Here is a 24,712-nt window from a genome sequence, read left to right on the forward strand (position 1 = left end):
TTATTTTTTCTTTATTATTATTATTTTTGGGGGCTGCGTCTGGTCTTAGTTGCAGCATACGGGGTCTTTGTTGAGGCCTGCGGGCTTCTCTAGTTGTGGCACGTGGACTCCAGGGCGTGTGGGGTCCAGAGTGCATGGACTCTGTAGTTTGCGGCACGCGGGCTCTCGTTGAGGTGCGTGAGCTCAGTAGTTGTGGCGCGTGGGCTTAGTTGCCCTGCAGCATGTGGGATCTTAGTTCTCTGACCAGGGATCAAACCCGAGTCTCCTGAATTGGAAGGTGGATTCTTTACCACTGGACCACCAGGGAAGTCCCTAAGTGGTTATATAAATCAAAATAAACGTCAGTTTACTTGGCATTAATTTAGGCCCATACTTCTGCAGAAAGTGCTAACTCTTGGGTTTTGCTTCATGTTAAGCATGAGAAAATTCATTTCAAAATGAATTGAAGTAGAATCATTTATACAGATTTATAGTCCCTCAGATATTACTTGTTGCTTCTGTGTATAACTGACCAGATGGGAATTATGAGACGAAGAAGGAAAGTTCTGAACATTTGGCAGTTTTTATCTCTTTACGGAGTCTGTATTCCTTCTTTCTTTCTCATTTTATAATGTGACAGTGCTTCTTAGCGTGTGTGCTGGCTCACCACTTACCTTGAGCCATTAATCTAGTTATTTTGCCTTTTCTCCCTCTGGGTCAGGCCTGTACTAACTGTTGTCTTTCACTTATAGGCCGATAGGTATCTGGTAAGTGTTTACCCCAGAGGCATTTGCTGATTTTTAAGCAACTACATCATTCATTTTGACTTATTGCAATTCAGAACGGCAGAGGTTAGAATCACCCGATGTAGTTGCTAAGGATGCAAAGTCCTGTACCTCATTGCTAGAGCATCTGAATTATTAAAACTGAGATGCGGTCTAGGAAGTATATTTTAATAAACATCCAGGTATTTCTGACTTAGGTATCACTTGAACCATGTTTTCATAAACACTGAATTAAAGTTTACAAATACAGAGAAGGTTTAAAAAGTGTGTGTTCTTTTGAAATTATTTTTTTAAGTATTACTAAAGCAATACCTATGTATTATAAGTCATTTAAACATTACAGAAGAGTGTAAAGTAAAAAGATGAAATTTCATTGTTCTTTCTCTTCTCTTAATTCCCAGGAACCACTATTAACAGTTTATTGAATATTATATAGCCAGGCCTTGTTTTTCAGTGCACATACAATTAATGTGTGTGTATATCTAGTATCTGATTTATTTCACATAAATGAAACCATATTATATATAAACTATACATAATATACTTGCCTTTTTTACTCAATAATCTGTCTTCACGAAACTTTGATGTTAGCATGTTATGCCTATTGGTTCTTTTAAATACTTGCACAGTATTTTTAAAAGTAGACCTGGTTAAAAATAGTCCATGGTTTACCTTAGTGTTCATTCTTAGTGTACATTCTGTGGATTTTGACAAATGTATAGTGACATGTATCTACCATTATAGTATCATAAAGAATAGTTTTACTGTCCTAAAAATCTGCTGTGCTTCATTTATGTACCCTTCCCTTCTCCCCTCCCCCTGGTAACCACTGATATTTTTATTGTCCTCATAGTTTTGCTTTTTCCAGCATGCCATAGAGTTGGAATCATACAGTCTGTACCCTTTTCAGATTGGCTTTTTTCAATTAGTAATAGGTATTTAAGTTTCCCCCATGTCTTCATGGCTTGATAGCTCATTTCTTTTCAGCAATGAATAATATACCATTGTCTGTATGAACAACAGCTTATTTATCCATTCACTGACTTAAGGACATCCTGATTGCTTCCAAGTTTTAGCAATTATGAATAAAGCGGCTATAAACAACCGTGCACAGGTTTTTTGTGTGGAGATAAGTTCTTAACTCATTTGGTTAAATACGAAGGAGTGTCATTGCTGGATCATTGGTAAGAGTGTGTTTAGTTTTGTAAAAATTGCCCACTGTCTTCCAAAGTAGCCGCATCGTTTTGCATTCCTGCCAGCAGTGCATGAGTATCCCTGTTGCTCTACACCACTTCTAGCATTTGGTGTTGTCAGTGTTTTTGATTTTTGCTGTTTTAGTAGGTGTGGTATCTCACAGTTGTTTTAATTTGCAGTTCCTTAATGACATAGGATGCAGATCATTTTCCTTATGCTTATTTTCTATCTGTATATCTTCTTTAGCGAGGTGTATGTTCAGATCCTTTGCCCATTTTTAAATTGGGTTTTTCATTTTCTTGTTGGTGAGTCTTACAAGTTCTTTGCATATTTTGGATAACAGTCCTCTCTCAGACATGTTTTTGCAGATATTTTCTCCCGGTCTGTGGCTTGTCTTCTCATTATTTTGAAAGTGTCCTTTGCAAAGCAGAAGTTGTGAATTTTAATGAAGTCCAACTTAATTCTTTCTCTCATGAGTCCTGCCTATGGTGTTGCATCTAAAGTCATCACCAAACTCAAGGTTATTTAGATTTTTCTCCTATCTTCTAGGAGTTTTATAGTTTTGTATTTTACATTTAGGCATACGATCCATTTTGAGTTAATTTTTGAGAAGAGGATAATGTCTGTGTCTAGACTTTTTTTTTTTTTTTTGCATATGCATATCCAGCTTTTTCAACACCACTTGTTTGAAAGACTATCTTTTTTCCATTGTATTGCTTTTGCTCTTTTGTCAAAGATTAATTGACTGTATTTGTGCGGGCATGATATTTTATAGAATGGATATAGGGTAATTTCCTTAGCAGTTCCCTCACTGAAGGACATCTCAGCCATTTCTTCTGGTTTCCCATTCTGTCTCTCTGGCTGCATGTGCCTCTGTCCTCTAAATTTTATAATTCCTCAGTGCTTTCCTAGCTTCCTCCCTCTTTTTTTCTTTCTATTGGTGATCTCTCATCTAGTTCCATGGGCTCAAAAAACATATCACAGCTCCTTTAAAATTTATATCTGTCTAAACCTCTTCTCTGAGCTCAATCTCATATAGCCATCTTTCTCACTGATAACTTGTCCTGGATATCTCAGTCATATCAAACTTAACATGTTTGAAATTGTACTGCTCGAAAATATTCCTCCCCCAGACTTCCTCAGATCAGTAAATGGATCCATTATCCATTCACGGCTCCGTACAGAAAACTGGTAGTCATCCTAATTGCACTCTCTCCAACTTTTCCTCTGCCTTTACCAGGGTAATGCATCAGCAGGTCTTGCAGATTCTATCTGGATGATATATTTATGTCTGTCTACAATTTTCCATTTCCATTGCCACTATCCAGATGGAGGTCACTATCACCTCTTGATTAGACCATTGCAATACACTCCTAGTTGACCTTTCACGTCTCTTAACCCCCTCTAAATCATTTCACATAGTTGCCAGAGGAATCTTTTAAAAACATGAATTCATTCCCCTGTTTATAATCTTTAGGGATTTTACTTAGAATAAAATGCGGATTCTTTACCATGGCCTCTGAGGCTTTGCATGGTTTGGTTTCCTGTTAAATCCCCGACATCATCCCCGTCTTCAGGTCCCTCCAGGTATTGTTATGCAGATGTACACTGCACAACTCCATGGGGTGCCATTCACATTTCAGTCTATGTGACTAGCGCTCCCTAGAGATGTTCAATGAACAGCCTGCATGGTGGCCCTGTCTGTCCACTTTCCTCTTTGTTCATTAAAATCCATATACACTGGCCTCCTTTTACTTCTGGATATGTCGTAGTTTATCTTCGATTAATTTTAACCACTCTCATATTGATAGACACTTGGGTTGCTTAAAATTATTTTGTTATTGCTAATACTGCTGTAGTGAACATACTTGGTTATACCTCCCTGTAAACATGTAAGAAAGTTTCTCATGTGTAAATATGTGAGAAATAGAATCTCTGTGTCATAGTCCAAGTGCATTTTTAGAGTTAATAGATGCTACCAAAGTCCCCTCCAAAGGTTGTCTGCACCAATTTATACTCCAGTCTGCAGTGGATGACAGAATATGCTTATCCATATCCTCACCCACACTTGAAATTATTAACATTTTTAACTTGGGGCAATCATAGAGGATTTAATATTTATTTAGCATTTTGCTGATTACAAGTGAAGCTGAGCTTCTTGTTTGAGTATCGGACATTTGGTTTTCCTGTGACTTTTCTGTTCATGTCTTTTGCATGTTTTTCTATTGGATTTGAAGTTTTAAAAAATTATACTGTATACTAATCCTTTCTTATATATTTTGCAAACGTAATCTCATCTCATTTTTCTTTCGACTTTGCTTATGGTTTGTTTTGTTATTCAAAAGTTTTATATTTTTATTCACCAAACTTCTTGGTTTTTTAAATTATGTTTTTTGCTTGTCGTGTCTTGTTTTAGAAAGCCTTACTCAGCCCATAGTTACAGTCTCCTTTATTTTTTGTATTCATGTGGATCTTATTATTATGAATGGTTTGTAGTAGGGATAAGGCTTTATTTTATAAGCAGATAACTAATTTTTTTAAAATTAATGAGTAGTTCATCCTTTTTATCCATGATTGGCACCAGGTCTTCATATGTTTTCATCATCTTCAAATTAATGTCTTGCATAGCCTTTTCTCTGCCGTCTCCTTTTTGAGAAAGAGTTTGTGGGAAATATTGATCCAAATAAAGAACATATATAGAAAACCCCTATCAGACTAGGTTTTGTGGTGGTACCTATCTGGCTTTACTACTTTTCCTTGGTTGGATTGAACACCTGGGAGGTCTCAGGAATGGGAGAGAGCAGTCAAGGGCAGCATGATCAGAGGACCACCCTCTTTCCAAACAGCAAGGACAGGAATTGTGTCTTAGGAGGTTTCTTCTGAAACTGTTGTTGATCCTGGGCCAGCGCCAGAACCAGGAATTCTCTATGCACATGTGAGCTCATGGTAAGACAACCAACCGCCCCGCCAGTGCTTCTCCAAAAAAGTGATGAGTAAGAAACAATATGTAAAGGTCACTGAACTAAAAATCAAAAGAAATAGATTTTATTAGTAGCTCTGGCATTGTATGTCTTGAAGAGATACTTAATACAGACATTTCTTTTTTTATATAATGAGGAAGACTTGCTTGACTCTAATAGCTTATTATTTAATTAAGTATTCAATCATATTTAGAAAGTACTGGGAGAAGTGAATTTTCTAATAATGGCACACATTCAAAATATTGGTGTGAGATATTTAAAAAGAGGTACGTTTTTATTTACCAGGCTTCAAGGAGGGAGTAGAACAGGAAAAATACCTAAGTTCTATATGACTCAAATGTTTCTTTTACAGATTAAAAAAGAGGGAAGGGGAAAATTGACAGGGCCATACCAGCTGCTGAGTCATTGAGTAATTTCCAATAATTTCTTGTAGGCCTACTAACTCCTGAAAATCATCAGCTTATGGTGAAGGTATTCCACATGTATTTTGAACCATAAATGTAATACTTCCTGATTTCCTTCTTCTAGGCTTGCTAACCACTGACAACCCTCCTTATCCCACCATAGGCAAATGTTTGTGCTAAGACTTCCACTAGGTTCCCAGAAGTAGACTTAAAGGATTTTGGCTGACTGTCAGAGGTGTAACAGTGAAACAAACAAACAAAAATTCCTGGTGCTTTCGTCTTTGTGGGTAGAGATATTGAGCGAACTAAATAAATATGTAATATGCTAGATGTCGATACACCCTAGAAAGAAAAATTAGGGAATGTGCATGTAGGCTCAAGGAAGGTGATATTAGAATAAAAGCCTCAAGGAGAGGCCTATGAGGATCACTGGGGGGGAGGGAATAACAAGGGCAAAGCCCCGTGGAGGGTTCTTGCCATGATCAAGGAACAGGAAGGAGTCAGTGTGACTGAAGGGCAATAAAGAAGAGGAGAGTTTTCAGGGAGAAGGTCAGAGGGGTTATGGGGACCAGATCACACTGTAAAGAACTGTGAAGTATCTGAGATTTTATCTGCTGGCAGGCTAATAAGTTAGTGTGCCAAATTTTCATGGATGATAGCAGAAAACACGAAACTCCTGGGTCAGAAACAAAGGACAATTTATTGCTCACAGTATTAGCCATAGCCAGGTGTCAGAAATTTTGTTTACTTAGAGAGGAAATCTGAGGTCAGAGACACAAAGTTTTTATAATGGGCAGTGAGCATGCTGTGGTGCTCTGAAGAAAGGCACTGTCTCTATCTTCCAAGGATGTTTTTTACATAAACATACTGGAAAAGGTAATCCGAAACAAAAGCAGCAGTGCCTGTGCTCAAAAATTGTGCAGAAACCTGAGAGACCCATAGGAAATTGTCTACACATGGATGGCCCTAAAGTCCATCATAAAGACTTTGGCTTACACAGAATGAAATTGGAAATCACTAGCAAGTTTTGAACAGAGGAGTGTCATGATCTGACTTAAATTTAACAATATCACTTTGGTTGCTGCACTGAAAGTGACAAAAGCAAGGGTGAAAATAGGGGTCTCCCTGTCAAAGAAGTGATTACAATAATACTTTTATGAGATGATGGTGGCTTGGATCAGAGAAGTAGAGTGGAAGTAGTAAGAAGTGGTCAGATTTCAAATCTATTTTAAGGGTAGAGTTGACAAGATTTGCTGAAAGATTACATGTGGGAAGAAAGAAGAAGAGGAGTCAAGGATAACTGCAAGTTTTTTACCCTGAGGAACTGGAAGCATGATGTTGCCGTTAACCAAAATGATGGGGACTGTGGGAGGAGCAAATCTTTTGGAGAAGATGTGGAGCTCAGGACAGAGCTGAGATGCCTTTTAACCTTTCAAGGCGGTAGTCGACTAGGCTGAGATATGATCCGGAATTCAGTAATTAACAGTAGTTAATAAGTCAAGTGACAGAAATCAGTAAGAAATATAGAAGATCTAAACAACACAATCAACTAGTTTTATATAATGAATGTGAAGAACACAGCACTTCCCAATGCACATTCTTGTCAAAAAAACATGTGAAATGTTTACAACTATTTAGTAAATACTGGGCCATCAGACAAGTCTCAATAAATATCCAGGGAATGATATTACATCCACATGTATAGATTTGTACAAATCTACGATTCAGAGGAAAAACAAGCTAACCCTATCAGTAGCAGGTAGCACTAGGCCTTATGATGATCAGTTTAATCTTCACCTCTGAGGCTTTTTTTTTTTTTTTTTTTTTATAGTGTACACCACATTTGCTGTGTCTGAGCTTACTTTTGAGGTGTTTAAAAGATCATTTTGTCCAATAGAAACAAGGACACTTAAAGTGCTGAAAGTGCTAAAAAAACAAATAAACAGAAAAAAACCCAGGTATATAATGAAAACAAAAAGGAAAATAACTTTTAATAATTTATTTTGAAATAATTGTAAACTTATAGAAAAGTGGCCATAATAAAAAGAACTCCCATATCTCCGTCACCCATATTCTGCAGTTGTTTCTATTTTATTGAATTTGTTTTCTTCTCTGTTACACACACACCATTTATCATTATTAGTCTTCTTTCTGAAACTTTTAAGAGTAATCTAAAGATGTGATGCCCCATCCCTTCTAAATATTCCAGTGATTATTTTCCCCAAACAAGGATATTCTCTCATATAATTAACACACAAACCCCAAAATCAGGAAATCAACATTGGTACAATACTACCATCCAACTTACAGACTCAATTCAAATGTCGTCAACTGCCCCAACAGTGGCTATTTCCATGCTGATCCAGGATGCTCTCCAGGGATATGTGTTGCACTTGGTTGTCATGTCTCTTCAGAGTCCTTCAATCTGGAACAGTTTCTCTGTTCTTATCTGTTTTCTAGGTCTTACATTCTTAGATTTTAAAAGGTCTTACATTCTTAGGATAACTGTCCACTTAGATTCATCTGATGTTTCTGCATGACCAGATTCAGATCATGTAATCTTTGCAGAAATACCAAAAAATGATGCTGTGCACATGAAGAGGTACACAATGTAGACCCATCTTTTTACTGGTAATGCTGATTTTGATTGCCTGCACATATTTGTCTTTGACAGGTTTCTTCACTTTAAATTCTCAATTTCCATTTGCAATTAATTTGTATTTTGTGGGAAGGTATTCCAAGATTTTATCAATATCCTGTTCCTCAGCCAACTACCACCTTCACTGACAACTCCAGCTGGAATCAGCATTCCAGAGATTGTTGCCACATGTTGATTCTCTATTTGTAACATTCCTTTTACAGTTATTAATTGAACTTCTACTAATAAATAAACCTAAGGAAGATCTCTCCTCTTTCCTTCTCTCTTCCCTTCCCCTCTCCCTTCCTCCCTCCTTCCTTCCTTTATATTAGTATAGTTTCATTATTTTTATTCAGATGGTTGTAATCCATTAATATTATAATTAATATAATTAATTAATTATAATTAATTTGTTTCTCGAACTCTTACTCATTTAACCAGTTGGAGCCCCTTCAAGCTGGTTCCTGCATCATTTTCGCTTGAGTGGGCTTCCTAGGAAACAGACTCTGAGGCGGAGATTTGTGTACAGGAGCTTTATTGGAGAATGCTCTTGGAAATAACACCTGTGAGAGGGTGAAGGCAGCAGGAGAGAGAAGTTGGCAGCTGACTTCATGAGATCTCTGGAGCTGGGATGACCCTTCAGAGTTACTTCACATTGAGGCACGGTGGCCAGGCCTTTGAGGCACCCCTCTCCCCATTGCCTACACATCAAATAGTCATTGGATTCAGGCTGTCACTGGGGTGGACAAGGCAGTTCCCTTCAGTCCTGGGGAGGGACTCAGCTTTAAGCTACCTGCAGGCAATTTTCCCAGCAGTTGAGGTAGTGAGTACCTTCATTTTGAAAGGGGAATCTGCGTTTTGCACCATAACATCCACTTCAAGAGGATTTAACATTGGCTTTTGATGGTACTATATTTACTTTAAGAATTAGAAAGTAAATTTCTTAACCCACTGATTATTGGTGCTGAAGATTATAGGAAATTTTTCAGCACTTTCAGAACCACAAAAATTCCAAAAAAGATAAGTGTTTATAATAAAACATAATCTTAATTAGATTAAAATTCTATATTCTGGATGTTAATATGAGGCCTTGCCTTTCTTGTTTTCAAAATACCTTGCTTGAGGTGCTGCACATAGGCTCGCACCTCCCATTTCTCTCACTGGCTTGAAATTCTTGTAACTCAAAGCTGTGTGTTCAAGAATTTCAATGCCCTGTTTTCTTAGATAAGGGATGGATCTATTTTAATAGATAAGACAGATGAAGATCTATTTTTAAATGACTGTGCTTTTTTGAAACCATGAATAGATAGTTGATACCTTTTAGTGCTGAATTACGATGAGTTTGTACATTAAATTTTTACAGCTCAAGTAGAGTACTAAAAGTTTTGATGTCTTTTAGATGTGAGTGGGTCTGCCCACGGAGACAGGTAGAAGCCATAAATAGGACTTCAAAGTGTTCTGATTCAGTGGGTAATATGTTCACTCTGATTAGAACAGCAAGACAAGGAGAGAAATGGGTTCTTTTTTTCCCTTTAAAACTGAACTTGATATTAAAAAATGATAATATATGCCCAGGTCCATGGTAATTCAAAGACAGCTCAACTGACGAATTAAAATTAAAGTATGCTTGAACCTAAGCAAGATACAGACTATGGAATAAGGAAAATAAATATAATGAAAAAGAAAAAAGCAGCTGCTGAAATATATTGTATTTGTAATTCAGGAATTTTCATATTTCCCTCTTTGATGTGCGCTATTTGAGAGCATTTTACCACTTTCAAAACCTGAAGTAAGAAAACGATGATGTGTTGACAAAGTTTGCTGCTCCTAATGCCTGCAGATCTGTTCATACCACCACAACCCCCACCGACTAGTGCTGCCTCAGCCTGAAGCCAGTGGCTTCCACCTGCTCCAGACAACCTTCCTGCTGGGGACCTCCCCCACCATGGCTGAAGCTCAACTGTTGGCTTTTCTGCAGAAGTGTGGAGACGTCTCTTCCTTTTTATTCTATGCTTCTTTCAAGAGTATCCAATCAGTACTTCTTCAAACCTCAATGTCTTCCAAAATCTTTAGTAAAAATGACTCTTCTAGTATTTCTAACTGCAGCCTCCTCCACTTTCCCATGCTGAATTTGGGGGTATATAACTTGGGAGACAAATAGGCATAAAACTAGCAGACCAATCCAATTAGAAAATATCACCCGGCCCACAGATTCTGCCCTGCCCTTCCATCTGGCAACTCGGAGGCTTGATTAGTAGGTAAACTTGTCTGCCTGACTCTTTCTTTGAGATAAGTAATCCAGGAAACTTCTCAGTGTTACGTTTCCTGTTGTCTAAGAGTTTCAGCTGAGGCTCAAAACTGAAAACAATAGGTGTCATGTATACCCACAAGTCTGAAAAGAGTTTATGGACAATAAAATGTCACTATACACCTACGAGAAAAATTAAGTTTAAAAAAAAATGACAACACAAAATGCTTGTGAGAATGTGGAGAAACGTGATCTCTCACACATGCTGGTGAGAAGGTAAAATGGTACAGACACTCTAGAAAATAGCTTTGCAGTTTCTTATAAAACTAAAATATTGCTTGTTTTAGAAATCTATGGATTCCCTAAGTCAGATAGTGCATCACTACAATCCAAGTGTTTCCACCTCACTAATCAGCCCATTCTGCTTTCTTTTTCACAAGATTCCACTGGCCTGGTGGCAGTCAATGTCACAGTTGTTAAACAGTGGTAAATATAAATATTAATAGTTTCTTTGGGGGTCCTATTTATAAGAAATAAGGCCATAAAAGTGATGGTCAAGAGTGAAACTTGTGTAATTTGGAAGTCACCTGAATTTTTAGCTATTATTTATCTCAGAAAACTATCCCTTCTGAAACTGCTCCTCCCACTGACCAGCCCTGAGGCTGTTGGCTGGAACCTCAATTCTTTTTTTTTTTTTTTTTGGCCACACCACACGGCACCTGGGATCAGGCACATGGGATATTAGTTCCCCAATCAGGGATCGAACCCCTGCCCCCTGCATTTGAAGCACAGAGCCTTAACCACTGGACCACCAGGGAAGTCCCTTTTTTTTTTTTTTTGAGAACCTCAATTCTTTATCCAAAAAGAGGGGTGTTGGTATTTTCCTCTTAATTAACCTACATTGATTAGTAAAGTCTCCTAAAAATGATTCATTGTCAGAACGAGGTTGTATGAGTTACTGGAAAACATGGACTTTTCCTAACCTCTAATGGGAGTGAAGGTGGGTGGGTTACAGGTTGGTGCACTGGTACTGCTGCAGACGGACCTTTTCCTTTATCGGTGTTCCTCCCCCACCATCAAAACCTCTGATCAGGTTCCAGCAGTATTGTCTTCTCAAATCTGGGGACCCAAATAGTTGTGTTCCCATTTGCAGTGTCCTATCACAGCACTCTTAACTCTCTTCTATAGTTTTTAATGCTTTATGCTCATAACTGTCAGAGGGTTTCTTTAAAATAAATCTAATTGTTGACTTTAGTCAATAACTAGAAATGTTGGAGAAATTATTTAAAATCAGCTTTCTAAATAAATTGATGATCTGGAAAGAAAGAACACTCAGAGGCAAAACAAACAAAACCAAAACCAAAACCAACCAAACAAACAAAAAACAAAGTGAAAAAAGGGAAATAGAAGCTAAATCAATACGATGATAAACCCAGATTTCGCCTGGAGGGTATTTGTCAAACTTGCCAAACCCAAGCTTCAGCATTCAACTCTTCAAGGAAAAAATAAATTATACTATAAATTAAATGCTGCAGATATTAAAAAGATAATCAGAGGTTCTAACGGGCAACTTTGTAGCAATAAATTTGAAGATTTAAGAGAAATCAATGACTTCCTAAAGAATTACAGCTTATAAAAATGGAATTAAGGAGAAATTTTTAAAAATACATGGATATGCCTATAAGAATAAAAGCAATTGTATCAGTTATCAAAATTTTCCCACAAGGACACACCAGGGCAAGATGATTATATTAGCAAGTTCTACAAATTATTTTAAGAAAAATAATTACCATCTTACACAAACTCTTCCACATATATAGAAGGAGATAATAGTCTATGATTCATATTTTGAGTATAGAATAAGCTTGATATAAAACCCTGTGAAGGTCAGTATGAGAAAAGAAAATTATAGAGCGATCTCACTTGTACACATAGCCATAGAATTCTATCAAACAGAATCCAACTCCCTGTGTAAAAAAGATATGTCATAACCAAATTGAGTTTATCTCAGGGTTGCAAGTTTAATTTATTATTAGGAAATCAACCAACATAATTGACCATATTAAAGGAGAAAAATCACATGATTATCTCATTTGATCCAAGAATATTTGATAAAATTCAACATCCAATTAATGATGAAAACTCTTAACAAATTAGGACTAGCATTTTGTTTCCTAGTAAAGGGGATCTACCAAATACCTATAGCAAACAGTTACCATAATTAATCCTGACATGTTAAAAGCATCCTCTTTAAGATGAAGAACAAGACGTGTGCCCACAGTTATCACTTCTCTTCAGGATTAAACATGACTTTAGTCACTACCATAAGGCAAGAAAAAGAAATAATATGTAGGGGGGGGACCTTCAAGATGGCAGAGGAGTAAGACATGGAGATCACCTTCCTCCCAACAAATACATCAGAAATACATCTACATGTGGAACAACTCCTACAGAACACCTACTGAACGCTGGCAGAAGACCTCAGACTTCCCAAAAGGCAAGAAACTCCCCACGTACCTGGGTAGGGCAAAAGAAAAAAGGAAAAACAGAGACAAAAGAATAGGGATGGGACCTGCACTGCTGGGAGGGAGCTGAGAAGGAGGAAAAGTTTCCACACGCTAGGAAGCCCCTTCACTGGTGGAGACGGGGGGTGGGTGAGGGGGAGAAGATTCAGAGCCATGGAGGAGAGCGCAGCAACAGGGGTGGGGAGGGCAAAGTGGAGAGATTTCCGCACAGAGGATTGGTGCTGACCAGCACTCACCAGCCTGAGAGGCTTGTCTGCTCACCCGCTGGGACGTGTGAGGGCTGGGAGCTGAGGCTTGGGCTCTGGAGGTCAGATCCCAGGGAGAGGATTGGGGTTGACTGTGTGAACACAGCCTGAAGGGGGCTAGTGCACCACAGCTAGCCGGGAGGGAGTCCGGGAAAAAGTCTGGACCTGCTTAAAGGCAAGAGACCATTGTTTCCGGGTGCGCAAAGAGAGGGGATTCCTTCCCCATGTGCCCACAGAAGGCAGAGCACCGCCTAAATGAACTCCAGAAATGGGAGTGAGCCACGGCTGTCAGCTCGGACCCCAGAGACGGGCATGAGATGCTAACGCTACTGCTGCTGCCACCAAGAAGCCTGTGTGCAAGCACAGGTCACTATCCACACCCCTCCAGGAGCCTGTGCAGCCTGCCACTGCCAGGGTCCCATGATCTAGAGACAACTTCCCTGGGAGAACACATGGCACACCTCAGGCTGTTGCTGCATTATGCTGGCCTCTGCTGCCACAGGCTCACCCTCAGTCCAATTATGACTACCATACCCCTCACTCCCCCTGGCCTGAAGGAGCAAGAGCCCCCTAATTAGCCGCTGCTTTAATCCACTCCTGTCTGGGCGGAGAACAGATGCCTAAGGGCAACCTACATGCAGAGCTGGGGCTAAAACAAAAGCTGAACCCCAGGAGCTGTGCGAACAAAGAATAGAAAGGGAAATTTCTCCATGCAGCATCAGGAGCAGTGGATTAAATCCCCACAATCAACTGATGTACCCTGCATTGGTAGAATGCCTGAATACACAATGAATTGTCCCAAAACTGAGGTGGTGGACATTGGGAGCAACTGTAGACTTGGGGTTTGCTGTCTTTGACTGATTTGTTTCTGATTTTTATGTCCATCTTAGTTTAGTTCTAAGCGCTTGTTATTGCTGGTGGATTTGTTTATTGGTTTGGTTGCTCTCTTCTTTTTTATTTATTTTAATAATTAAAAAAAAATTTTTAAAATTTATTTATTTATTTATTTATTTATTTTCTTTCTTTTTTTTCTACCTTTTCTTCTGACCTGCGTGACTGACAGGGTCTTGGTGCTATGCCCGGGTGCTGGCCCTGAGCCTCCGAAGTGGGAGAGCTGAGTCCAAGATGTTGGACCACCGGAGACCTCCCAACTCCATGTAATATCAATTAGTGAGAGCTCTCCCAGAGATCTCTGTCTCAACACGAAGACCCAGCTTCACCCAACGGCCAGCAAGCTCCAGTGCTGGATGCCCCATGCCAAACAACTAGCAAGACAGGAACACAACACAACCCATTAGCAGAGAGGCTGCCTAAAATCATACGAAGTTCACAGACACCCCAAAACACACCACCGGATGTGGCCCTGCCCACCAGAAAAACAAGATCCAGCCTCACCCACCAGAACAGAGGCACCAGTCCCCTCCACCAGGACCCTACACAAGCCACTGACCAACATCACCCACAGGGGGCAGACACAAAAAACAACTGGAACTAGGAACCTGCAGCCTGCAAAAAGGAGACCCCAAACACAGTGAGTTAAACAAAATGAGAAGAAAGAGAAATATGCAGCAGATGAAGGAGCAAGGTAAAAAACAAACAGACCAAACAAATGAAGAGGAAATAGGCAGAGTACCTGAAAAACAATTCAGAGTAATGATAGTAAAGATGATCCAAAGTCTTGGAAATAGAATGGAGAAAATATAAGAAACGTTTAACAAGGACCTAGAAGAACGAAAGAGCAAACAAACAATCATGAACAACAGAATAAATGATATTAAAAATTCTCTAGAAGGAATCAATAGCAGAATAACTGAGGCAGAAGACCGGATAAGTGACCTGGAAGATAAAATAGTGGAAAGAGCTACCACAGAGCAGAATAAAGAAAAAAGAATGAGAAGAATTGAGCACAGTCTCAGAGACTTCTGGGACAACATTAAATGCACCAACAATTGAATTATAGGGGTTCCAGAAGAAGAGAGAAAGAAAGGGTCTGAGAAAATGTTTGAAGAGATTATAGTTGAAAACTTCCCTAACATGGGAAAGGAAATAGTAAATCAAGTCCAGGAAGCACAGAGAGTCCCATACAGGATAAATCCAAGGAGTAACACACCAAGACACGTATTAATCAAACTATCAAAAATCAAATATAAAGAAAAAAAATTAAAAGCAGCAAGGGAAAAGCAACAAATAACATACAAGGGAATCCCCATAAAGGTAACAGCTGATCTTTCAGCAGAAACTCTGCAGGCCAGAGGGAGTGGCAGGACATATTTAAAGTGATGAAAGGGAAAAACCTACAACCAAGATTACTCTACCCAGAAAGCATCTCATTCAGATTTGAAGGATAAGTTAAGACCTTTACAGGCAAGCAAAAGTTAAGAGAATTCAGCACCACCAAACCAGTTTTACAGCAATTGCTAAAGGAACTTCTCTAGGTGTGAAACACAAGAGAAGGAAAAGACCTACAAAAACAAACCCAAAACAATTAAGAAAATGGGAATAGGAACATACATATCGATAATTACCTTGAATGTAAATGGATTAAATGCTCCAACCAAAAGACACAGACTGGCTGAATGGATACAAAAACAAGACCCATATGTATGCTGTCTACAAGAGACACACTTCAGACCTAGAGACACATACAGACTGAAAGTGAGGGGATGGAAAAAGATATTCCATGCAAATGGAAATCAAAAGGAAACTGGAGTAACAATTCTCATATCAGGCAAAATAGACTTTAAAATAAAGACTATTACAAGAGACAAAGAAGGACACTACATAATGATCAAGGGATCAATCCAAGAAGAAGATATAACAATTGTAAATATTTATTTACACCCAACATAGGAGCACCTCAATACATAAGGCAAATGCTAAAGCCATAAAAGGGGAAATCGACAATAACACAATCATAGTAAGGGATTTTAACACCGCACTTTCACCAATGGACAGATCATCCAAAATGAAAATAAATAAGGAAACACACGCTTTAAATGATACATTAAACAAGATGGACTTAATTGATATTTATAGGACATGCCACCCAAGAACAACAGAATACACATTTTTCTCAAGTGCTCATGGAACATTCTCCAGGATAGATCATATCTTGGGTCACAAATCAAGCCTTGGTAAATTTAAGAAAATTGAAATCGCATCAAGTATCTTTTCCGACCACAACAATATGAGACTAGATATCAATTACAGGAAAAAAAAATGTAAAAAATAGAAACACATAGAGGCTAAACATTATGCTACTAAATAACCAAGAGATCACTGAAGAAATCAAAGAAGAAATCAAAAAATGCCTAGAAACAAATGACAGTGAAAACATGACGACCAAAAACCTATGGGATGCAGCGAAAGCAGTTCTAAGAGGGAAGTTCATAGCAATACCATCCTACCTCGAGAAACAAGAAAAATCTCAAATAAACAACCTAACCTTAAACCTAAAGCAATTAGACAAAGAAGAACAAAAACCCCACAAAGTTAGCAGAAGGAAAGTAATCATAAAGATCAGATCAGAAATAAATGAAAAAGAAATGAAGGAAACAATAGCAAAGATCAATAAAAATTAAAGCTGGTTCTTTGAGAAGATAAACAAAATTGATAAACAATCAGCCAGACTCATCAAGAAAAAAAGGGAGAAGACTCAAATCAATAGAATTAGAAATGAAAAAGGAGAAGTAACAATTGACACTGCAGAAATACAAAGGATCATAAGGGATTACTACAAGCAACTATATGCCAATAAAATGGACAATCTGGAAGAAATGGACAAATTCTTAGAAAACCACAACATTCCGAGCCTGAACCAGGAAGAAATAGGAAATATAAACAGACCAATCACAAGCCCTGAAATTGAAACTGTGATTAAAAATCTTCCAACAAAAAAAAGCCCAGGACTAGATGGCTTCACAGGCGAATTCTATCAAAGATTTAGAGAATAGCTAACAGCTATCCTTCTCAAACTCTTCCAAAATATAGCAGAGGGAGAAATACTCCCAAACTCTTTCTACGAGGCCACCATCACCCTGATACCAAAACCAGACAAAGATGTCGCAAAAAGGGAAAACTACAGACCAATATCACGATGAACATAGATGCAAAAATCCTCAAGAAAATACTAGTAAACAGAATCCAAGAGCACATTAAAGGATCATACACCATGATCAAGTGGGTTTTATCCCAAGAATGCAAGGATTCTTCAATATATGCAAATCAATCAACGTGATACACCATATTAACAAATTGAAGGATAAAAACCATATGGTAATCTCAATAGATGCCGAAAAAGCTTTTGACAATATTCAACACCCATTTATGATAAAAACTCTCCAGAAAGTAGGCATAGAGCAACTTACCTCAAGGTAATAAAGGCCATCTATGACAAACCCACAGCCAATATCGTTCTCGAGGGTGAAAAACTGAAATCATTTCCTCTAAGATCAGGAACAAGACAAGGTTGCCCACTCTCACCACTATTATTCAACATAGTTTTGGAAGTTTTAGCCACAGCAATCAGAGAAGAAAAAGAAATAAAAAGAATCCAAATAGGAAAAGAAGAAGTAAAACTGTCACTGTTTGCGGATGACATGATGCTATACATAGAGAATCCTAAAGATTCTACCAGAAAACTCCTAGAGCTAATCAATGAATTTGGTAAAGTAGCAGGATACAAAATTAATTCACAGAACTCTCATGCATTCCTATACACAAATGATGAAATATCTGAAAGAGAAATTATGGAAACACTCCTTATTTACCATTGCAACAACAAAAAAAAGTACCTAGGAATAAACCTCCCTAAGGAGACAAAAGACCTGTATGCAGAAACCATAAGACACTGGTGAAAGAAACTGAAGATGATACAAACAGATGGAGAGATATACCATGTTCTTGGATTGGAAGAATCAATATTGTGAAAATGACTATACTACCCAAAGCAATCTATAGATTCAATGCAATCCCTATCAAACTACCAATGGCATTTTTCACAGAACTAGAACAAAAAGTTTCACAATTTGTATGAAAACACATAATACCCCGAATAGCCAAAGCAATCTTGAGAAAGAAAAACGGAGCTGGAGGAATCAGGCTCCCTGACTTCAGACTATAGTACAAAGCTACAGTAATCAAGACAGTATGGTACTGGCATGAAAACAGAAATATAGATCAATGGAACAGGTTAGAAAGCCCAGAGATAAACCCACGCACATATTGTCACCTTATCTTTGATAAGGGAGGCAAGAATATAAAATGGAGAAAAGACAGTCTCTTCAATAAGTGGTGCTGGGAAAACTGGACAGCTATATGTAAAAGAGTGAAATTAGAACACTTCCTAACACCACACACAAAAATAAACTGAAAATTGATTAAAGTCCTAAATCTAAGTCCAGACACTATAAAACTCTTAGATGAAAATATAGGCAGAATACTTTATGCCATCAATCACAGCAAGATCCTTTTTGACCCACCTCCTAGAGAAATGGAAATAAAAACAAAAATAAACAAATGGGACCTAATGAAACTTAAAATCTTTTGAACAGCAAAGGAAACCATAAACAAGATGAAAAGACAACCCTCAGAATGGGAGAAAATATTTGCAAATGAACAGCTGACAAAGGATTAATCTCCAAAATATATAAACAGCTCATTCAGCTCAATATCAAAAAGACAAAAAACCCAATCCAAAAATGGGCAGAAGACTTGAATAGACATTTCTCTGAAGAAGATATACAGATTGCCATCAAACACAGGAAAGGATGCTCAACATCACTAATCATTAGAGAAATACAAATCGAAACTATAACAAGGTCACCTCACACCGGTCAGAATAGCCATCATCAAAAAATCTACAGGGCTTCCCTGGTGGCGCAGTGATTAAGAACCTGCCTTCCAATGCAGGGAACACAGGTTTGAGCCCTGGTCCAGGAAGATCCCACGTGCTATGAAGCAACTAAGCTCGTGTGCCACAACTACGGAGCCTGAGCTCTAGAGCCCACAAGCCACAACTACTGAGTCCATGTGCCACAACTACTGAAGTTCACGCACCTAGAACCTGTGCTCCACAACAAGAGAAGCCACTGCAATGAGAAGCTCGTGCAGCACAATGAAGAGTAGCCCCCAACTGCCGCAACTAGAGAAAACCCATGCACAGCAATGAAGACCCAATGTAACCAAAAAACAAAAAACAAACAAACAAAAAACAACCTACAAATAATAAATGCTGGAGGATGTGGAGAAAAGGGAACTCTCTTGCACTGTTGGTGGGAATGTAAATTGGTACAGCCACTATGGAGAACAGTATGGAGGTTCCTTAGAATCTAAAAATAGAACTACCATATGACCCAGCAATCCCACTCCTTGGCTTATACCCTGAGAAAACCATAATTCAAAAAGAGTCATGTACCACAATGTTCATTGCAGCTCTATTTACAATAGCCAGGACATGGAAGCAACCTAAGTGTCCATAGACAGGTGAATGGATAAAGAAGATGTTGCATGTATATACAATGGAATATTACTCAGCCATTAAAAGAAACGAAATTGAGTTATTTGTAGTGAGGTGGATGGACCTAGAGTCTGTCATACAGAGTGAAGTAAGTCAGAAAGAGAAAAACAAATACCGTATGCTGACACATATATATGGAATGTAACAAAAATGGTTCTGATGAACTTAGGGGCAGGACAGGAATAAAGACATAGATGTAGTGAATGGAAACCTAATCCAGGACATAATCCACTAGTTGTCTGTGGTGTTTGAGTGTGTGGTCCTCGGGAGGCCTGTGCTTCTGTTCCAATTTTACTTTGTTTCCAGCGTCTCTTTAAGTGTTTCTCTGTGCAGTTTGGCATCGACAGTCTCTGAGTGACTCTCCATAATGCTCATGATCCATGAAGACTTATGTTAAGGACCCCATAGTTGAAACTTAGGAAATTCAAGACAGTTTCTATGAAGAAATCATTAAACATTTCAGGATACATGGCCTTGGTTTTTGTTTATTTTTTTAACCATCATGGTTAAAAAGTTTGAAAGGTACTTAAAGGGCTAAAAAGACCTCTTCCTTATTTCTTTTGTAAGATATTCTTGTCTGATAATCTCCTGGCCTTTATTATTGGGATAGGGGAGTGGGGTAATCATTAAGGCTGCTTATCTAACATTTCAGTTTTCCTCTCCTTTTCATCACATTATAAGATTGCATTTTCCCGCCCTTTTTGAGGTTAGAAGTGACCTTGTAATTTGCTCAGGCCAATGAAGTGTGCGCAGAAGTGACGTGTATCACTTCTGTCAGAACCAGGGCATGAGTCGCTGTATTACCTTTTCTTAGACTCAGTGATTGTAGTAGAAACACCAGTCAAGAAAGAGCTTCTATCCACCTGGGTCCCTGAGTAACTAGTCTGAGAGAAGCCACCTTGCTGACACATTCCATGAGGAAGAAATAAAGTTTTGTTTGTTAAGCCACTGAGATTTTGGGATTGTTTGTTATTGCATCATAACCTAACCTAACATGATTGATACAAAGATCAGCAGAAAAAAAGAATAGTCTTAAGTTTCATGTAATATCAATACATGTAGTCTTTCTGTTTTAATCACAATTGTTCATGTTTAAGCAAAGTTGTGTTTACAAAATATATGTCTAGGACTGTCTTTCTATAGTAGTAGTTCTAATCTCTTAATCGATCAGAGATAACAGGGACACCATCAATTTCCCTAATTGTACAGTGATGCATAGAAGTTCCATACAGCAAAGGTATTTTGAAATAAGCTAGCCATTAGTTGGACTTGGAATTCTTTCACTCTGAGAGGGTTCTCTACTATGGCTGGGGTGGCCTCTCTGAGGTAGAATAGAACCTAGTAGTAAGAGGAAGGGTCATGGTGTTTTTAAATTGGGTTAATGCCTATGGGTTAGTTATGTCAAAGGTCAACCCGGGGCCTAGTGAATTAAAAAAGCATTTTTTTGCAAGGCTAAGTTAATAAGAGTGTTAATAAGAAACATTTCATATTCAAAAGTACAAACTGTCATGTTATAATTAAATGAAATAGTCTCTGCTAAACTAAAAAACAGCAAGAAGAACATCTAATGCATTTAGTGTCAGTATTCTGAAGACAAACAGTACCTTATTCTTGTTTACTATAAATGGATAAAAGCATTAAAAACAAGAAACCCATGATATATGGTAGCCTCAGGTATGATGAAGGATCTTTAATTTTGTACCTTTTTTTCTTCCTCTGGGAGAAAATATTCTAAAAATTTTAAATGATTATTTGCAGAGAATCTGGGGGCCTAAATGTATTTATAAGCAAGGTATTAAACCAATCTAGGAGAATAGAATTACCAGTCTTATCAAATTATTGCATACAATATTTTAAAAATTAGTTAATTTTACCCTTTTATTTGGAAATAATTTAAAATATATAGAAAATTAAAAAAATAAAATGAGTACAAAGCATAGTGTACCCAGATTCATCTTTTGTTAATTTTCTTCCCCTTTATCTAGTGCTGTCTAGCTATCTATCTACATGATATTTTTTCTCAATAAGTTGTTCCATACATCATGGCTCTTTGCACCTAACAACTTAGAGATATTCTCATATATATAACCACAGTACAGTTATCACCTTTAATAAATTTAATATTAATACCATCCTTTCATCTTACCTAATATTAATATTTCAATTTTTTCTGTTGATCCAATAATATTTTACCCTAGATTATGAAATCTCATATGAACTGAGATGTTGCATTGAGTTGTCATATTTCTTTAATGTGTTTTAACCTAGAACATTTCCACAGTCTTCATTGTCTTTCATGACACTGATGTTTTTGAAGGATCTTTTCTTCCCTCTTTTTTTTGAAAGGAATGCTCATCATTTTGGGTTTGACTGATATTTCGTTCTAAGCAGATTTAGGGTATGCATTCTTGGCTGAGGTGCTTCACAGGTGATGTGTTCTTCTCAGGGCATCACACACGGAGGCACATGTATCTATCTGTCCCTCACTGGTGAAATCAATTTTGCTCACCTTTGTCAAGGTGTTGACTTATTTTTTTCCACTGTATGCTATTCTGCTGTATAAATATGGGGTTTTTTTCTTCCTTGCAATTCATATGCAGTTTATGGGAGATACATTAAGCCATGTATATCTACATTCATCAAAACTATCCCTAGATTTAACATCCTTTGATTATTCTAGCCTGAATCAGTCTTTAGTTGGATGCAAAATTCCCTCCACAATTATGACCTGGGTGCAATAGCTTCTCAAATGTTCTCCGGAGTTCTCACAGAGGTGTCATGGTCCATGTGTTGTTAACTTGGTGTCTCTGTAGGGGAAGGACAGCCTGTAGCTTCCTAGTTTGCCATCTTGCTGTCCCACATCTCTGCTTTTAAAGCACAGATTTTCTTAAAACCTAAAGCTCCGCAAGATTCCCCTCAAGCATTAAAAATTTCATCACCTCTCTACCCTGGATGCAGTAACTGCTTATTTCATCACACTTCTTAAATCACTTTAAGTTGAGCAAGTCCCACTGAAAGTTGTTTGCTACCAAATGTTTCTGTTTCAGTGGTAGAACTCAAGCTTTCTAAAATAGATTATTAATCTCCAGAGCATTGTTCCTCATGATGGACTCAAAGCATAGTCTATTCAATAAATAAATAGTTCTCTATCTCCACATGTTATAAGCCTATGAGGTTAAATTGTTGCCCTCACGGATGCATGTCTGCTTTGTTCTCAGCAAATATGCTGAGTTTAGGGCTCTCCAACTATGCTCTCGATTTCATGACTTTAATGCAATAATTTTGACTTTAGCCACAGCTCTCCTACTGTACCACAGTTATGTTCTAGTCAGTCAGTCAAGAAAAAGAGATGAGAATAATTTGAGACTTTTTGTGGCATTTATTAATCTGTTATTTGCATTTAGGTCTATGGATAGTGCATATAATTTCACTGTAGCTCCTTAGCTTGTAAATGCTTAACAAGAATCTAATGGATAGAAGTAACTTTTTTTTCCATCATTAACTATGTGATTACCTCTCCATTCCAAGTTAAACAGTTGGACAAATTTTAGATTAACTAAGTACATACATTGTTATTGCAGCAAAAATGAAGCTAAACATCCTTGCCCTTTGCTGGTTTATTATCATAGTCTACTGGGGGGTGGTGGGATCCAGCAATTGAATCTGTTGGCTAGTTGCTAACAGAAGAGATGGCTAAGTATCAATTACTGAAAAAATAAAGTCATTCCTTTAGGCAGACTTTCTTTAGCACCCAGATGGATAATGCTGAACAACTCTAATTACTTAACTCATTTAATTATTTGGGTGGCTATTTTGTTCAAATAATCTTTGAAGACCCATCAAGATAGAGTGTTGCTTAAATATTAAATGTTCTTACAATTAAGTTCCCCATAAATGCTAGCCCCCAAATAGGGAAGTCATCATCTAAAACAGTGACATAGTAGAGATGATAGAAGATGATTGGACAGGGTAGCAGCCTAATCTTTGGAAAAGTGTGTTAGCTGGGGAGGAAAAATAGGAAGTCAATGGAAACTTGCGGGGAGAACTACAGACTGAGTGAACTACAGTGAACCCTGTATTATTTTCCTGGGAATCAGTATAAGTTGTTTTGAGCTGCAGCTCCCACTGAGATTCCTATCACCAAATAGGCTCTTTCCATGACCTGCCCTGTCAACATAAGCCAGTTCTTAACTCAGAGTGACAAAATGGTTAGGTCTGCCTCCAGAAGTTTGTCTTGTTTGTTATTGGGTCAGCTGTTTGATACTGGTTCAAAACCACAATGATACATTGATTCTTAAACAATTTTGTACTGAAATGAAAATAAAGTGTATCTGCCATCATTGTCAAAAAAATTGTGTTCTATAAAATCACATGATTGTTTTATGATAAAGAAATTTGGTGATTCCTTTTTTTTGTAGATTATGCTAATTTACTGATAACACTATTTTTTAAATTATTTTTTCTTTTTCTTTTTTTTTAAATTTTTGGCCGTGCCACACGGCATGCAGGATCTTAGTTCCCCGACCAGGGATCGGACGTGTGCCCCTTATAATGGAAGCATGGAGTCTTCACCACTGGACCACCAGGGAAGTCCCTGGTAATTTCCTTTGAGTACTTACCTCATTTGAGTTCTGTCAGGTAGGCAAAATGATACTTATTATATTAGTGAGAGTTCTGGCAGTAAACAGCACACACGTATAAGGTAACAGATGCTAAGTTAAACTTTTTAATTTTCATGGTAAAACATCAATTTTGTCACATAAATCTGGAAAACAAAGCATGTAATGATCCTTTCAATTAATAGCCAGGATTCCTGGACTTCTACAGGGGTCTTAATTTTCATTTTTTGCTATGCTTTGACCATCAGAAACTTGACTGACACAGCTGATATCCAAGAGTAATGGTCTAATGAAAATGTCAAATAATTATCTCTGAAGACAACTGACTATTGCCCCAGTAACATGTCAGATCAATAGAAAACTACTTTTCAAAGATAATTTGACATAATTATCTTTACAGAATTATGACCTAATATTATGCCCGTAGTCTTTATTGTGTCAATATAAAAAATGACCATATACATAATGCCTCTTCATTTTCTAGAAAATTGTCATCAAACACAACATTTATTATGCTATTTAATTTTATTTTTCTAAAAAATGGATCGTGCTCAATACATTTTTATTACAGTTCAGT

General features: G+C 37.7%; 1 protein-coding gene across 1 annotated transcript in view; it reads right to left on the reverse strand.

The window, feature by feature from the left end:
* EYS (eyes shut homolog) overlaps window positions 1-24,712 on the reverse strand; it is a 1,820,808-nt gene that overhangs the window by 6,466 nt on the left and 1,789,630 nt on the right. The window lies entirely within an intron of this gene.

Source organism: Eschrichtius robustus, chromosome 9 (genome assembly GCF_028021215.1).
Source record: "Eschrichtius robustus isolate mEscRob2 chromosome 9, mEscRob2.pri, whole genome shotgun sequence".
NCBI classification, from domain to species: domain Eukaryota; kingdom Metazoa; phylum Chordata; class Mammalia; order Artiodactyla; family Eschrichtiidae; genus Eschrichtius; species Eschrichtius robustus.